The following is a 3,574-nucleotide window of genomic DNA, read 5'->3' as shown; positions in this document are numbered from 1 at the left end:
TGGCCTTGGAAGGGGCAGGTCCGCCCGGGTCGGGACTTCCCTCCTCCCCGCCCGTGCAGGGCGTTGAACCTGCTGGCGATCGGGAACCCCCTGCCCCGCTCCCACAGCTCTTGTCTGCGGCTCCTTCTTCCTTCTTTCATCCCTTTTTCTTCCTCGCTTCCTAGCGTCTAGCAGCCACAATGGTCTGGCAGCACCCAAAACAGTCGCTTCCCGGCGCTGCAGCGGCGCGGGGGTATAGCTCAGTGGTAGAGCATTTGACTGCAGATCAAGAGGTCCCTGGTTCAAATCCGGGTGCCCCCTTGGAGACTTTTCCTCTCTTCCTCAACTGGTGTGTCCCGTTTTGTACTTTCAGCGCTTGATTTAACCTTGGACCCTGGGTCACAACAAAACAGAAACGAAAAACAACTCCTTTCCTCATTTTCCAGCCTTAGCAATAACCTTTCAGTTTTGCTGCCAGGCGGAAAGAGGTGTGGATGGATGCGTGTCCAGCCGGGCTGGGGTCGTGCAGACTCCCCAGGTTGAATTTCCACTTCCATGGGGTCAAGAGATGGGCACCCCCACCCCATCCCACCCCGTCTTTATTCTGAGTGACAGTAAAAGGGCTTGGAGAATGTTAGAGTGGTTCAGCCTGCCTTGAACTCAGGGCGACCCTCCTGCCTCAGCCACTTGAGTCCTGGGGTTACAGATATGAGCCACCACCCTCAGCTCCGTCAGACCCATTCTAATTAAACTGCAAAAATAAAGTGATTTCCCGCTGCAACCTGTACAAAAGAAGGTGGTAGTTTTCAGACCTGAACACACCCTGGAATTACCTGCAGGGCCTGTTGAGACAGTCTCACTACAAAACTCAGGATGGCCTCGGATTCCTGGCCATCCTCCTGCCTCAGCCTCCCGAGTGCTGGGATTACAGGCGTGCTCCGTCTCGCCTGGTCCCGAGAATTTCCATTTTGAACAGTTTCGTGGGTGGTGCCTCAGGGACCACACTTAGAGAAGCACCGCACTGATTCCACAAAGGCCATCGAATTTTGGGCCGAAAAATGGGGACAGCTGTCTGCGGGCCTGTGATTGACAGCAGCACTGTTGATGGGGAAGGCAGATCGTGAAGCCAGAGGGAAAACAGTGGCCCCTCCACTAGATTTTGCCCAAAAAAAGGAAAAACCAGGGAGACGGGCAGAGGCCTGCTGCCTGGGTCAGGGGGCAGCGGTGATATTTAAAACTTGGAATCTGGTTGTGTCATCCCTGGGGACCCCGGGGAATACTCTGCACATTTTTCCACCCAGTTCCCATTCCTGGAGCTGCAGGGCTGGACAGGGAGATGGAGTTCATGCTGGACAGCAAGCCCAGTGGCCAGCCCTTCCCGGCACCCAACCCTGACTGGGTGTCTGTGGGAGCTTGGACCAAGTCCCACCCTGATCCCCTCTGGAGAGGGAAGCCTGTCACCCCTCATTCTCTTAAACCTGAACCTGGATTCATCCTCAAAATCTGTCAGGATGACCTAGGCAAAGGAATATTTCTCTAACCCCAACACACCATCTTTTACCCAAAACCAAATCATTAACAGCAGAGCTTGGTGGTGCAGGCCTATAATCCCAACACTTGGAAGGCTGAGGCAGGAGGATCTCTGAGAGTTTGAGGCCAGCTTCATCCTTAGTTCAAGGGCCCAGCTTGAACTATATAGCAAGACTTGTCTCAAAAAATAATTTAATAAACAAAAAAAACGTAAAAGCAGTGTTGGTGAATAGTGTTTAAGATAAGACTGACTGGGACCCCAAACTCTATTGGGAGTGCTGGAGGGCTTTACACGCTGTGAGTGTTCACACCACTTGCCAGTAAGGATTGCTGCTCTCTAGTTTTCAGATACCAGGAACTTCACAAGAAGGGAAAATAAGTGTAAATGGCAAAAGACATCTTCAAAGACTTGGATGCGGAAATCACTGACTTCCAGAGGTTCAGATTTATACCCCAGCGCCTGTGAAAAACCTAAAGGATCACCAAGGGGGTACCCGGATTTGAACCAGGGACCTCTTGATCTGCAGTCAAATGCTCTACCACTGAGCTATACCCCCTCTGCTGGTAGGCTGCTGGGAAAGCCATTTACATGATTTATGAGTTTTCCATACTGAAGCTTGTTCAAGAATGCTACTTTTTTTTTTCTTTTACTAGCTATTTAATTTATCAGTGAGACAGCACAGACTAAAAGAAAAGTTGAAGCCAGGCATGGTGGTACACACCTGTGATCCCAGCACTTGGCAGGCTGAGGCTGAGGCAAGAGGATTCTCAAGTTCAAAGCCAGCCTGCCAGCCTGGACACATAGTGAGCTGACAGGCATCCTGGACTACATAGCAAGACCCTGTCTCAAAAAAAGCAAAAAATAAGGCTGAGGATTTAGCTCACTAGTTCTGCTGCCTGCCTCACAAGTACAAGGTCGTGAGTTTGATCCCTGGTATTCAAAATCCAATAAGCCTACCTGCAAGCATGGCAATTTGAAAACATATAAGTTTAGGGTCTAGCCTGTATTTTTTTTTTATCTTTTTTTTTTTTTTTTTTTGAGGTCTTGATATGCACACCACACGGCCCTTGAACTTGCCGGGGTTACAGACGTGTGCTACCATGCCAGGAACCAGTCTGTCTCTTTGAGGCTCAATTATTTATACACAGCCCCACCCTCCTCTCTCCCCTAACAACCTGGAGAACAAACTCTTACAAAATTGGATGCAGAAACTTTCCTCCGGGTCTCCCAAACAACAACAGGCTGGGCGAGGTGGCACACTATAATCCCAGCACTTGGGAGGATGAGGCAGGAGGATCGCTGTGAGTTCAAAACCAGCCTGGGCTACATAGTGAGTTCCAGGTCAGTCTCAACTACGTAGTGAGACCCTGTCTCAAAAAACCAAAACAACAACAACGGTTTAAAAAAAAAAAATCCAGCCCAGTGAGGTGGCTGGTGGTGTAACCCCAGAACCCACTAAGTAGTCCAGGGTAGGGGTGGAACTCACAGAGATCCTCCTGCCTCAGCCAGCCCAGGGCTGAGATCACAGGCAGAATTTTTAATTTTCAACTGGCACTCATATATTGTATTAGGTACTTGATACCTATACATTAGCTTTTTAAAACTCTTTTTGTTGTTGTTTTGCATGCTCTGTCAGTTATACATAAATAAAGAAGCAAAGATTTCAGTGCATAGTGCATATATAATCGCGGCTTAGGTCTAAGGCCCAGGTCAGGTTACACACTGCACACCCTCTCCAGGCCTGGCCACCTGGCCAGCAATCGCACAACTGGCACGCGGCCTTGCTGGTTGCCATGGCTATGCCTGACGGTCGGTACTAACATTTTTTTAAATTTATTTTATTAGTACATGTGCAGCCCACATTCATTGCTCCAATCATGGGGAGTTGGAACATGTAGGTAACACATCCAAATTCCTTTTCCTTCTGGGAGCATTCTTGAAGCCCCTCCCTCCTGGGGCTAAGACTTGATTTAGATCCTTGCATGCAAGATTAAGGCCCTAAGAGAAAACTCAGCACCTGAAAGGAACAAGGAAATCCTTTTTTTTTTTTTTTTTTTTTTTAAA

At 48.9% G+C, this 3,574-nt stretch overlaps 2 non-coding genes across 2 annotated transcripts; one reads left to right on the top strand and one right to left on the bottom strand.

Annotated features, from left to right (window-relative positions):
• Positions 1-228: 228 nt before the first annotated feature.
• On the top strand, positions 229-300 carry Trnac-gca. Its single transcript has one exon. It is a non-coding gene; the product is annotated as a tRNA-Cys (tRNA).
• Positions 301-1,994: 1,694 nt separating this feature from the next.
• Positions 1,995-2,066, bottom strand: Trnac-gca. The gene has a single exon. It is a non-coding gene; the product is annotated as a tRNA-Cys (tRNA).
• Between the last annotated feature and the right edge of the window lie 1,508 nt (positions 2,067-3,574).

Source organism: Fukomys damarensis, unplaced genomic scaffold, assembly GCF_012274545.1.
Source record: "Fukomys damarensis isolate Sample0158 unplaced genomic scaffold, DMR_v1.0_HiC HiC_scaffold_13, whole genome shotgun sequence".
Lineage (NCBI taxonomy): Eukaryota > Metazoa > Chordata > Mammalia > Rodentia > Bathyergidae > Fukomys > Fukomys damarensis.
Note: the sequence above shows the minus strand (reverse complement) of the source record. Positions and strands in the feature narration are given on the sequence as shown.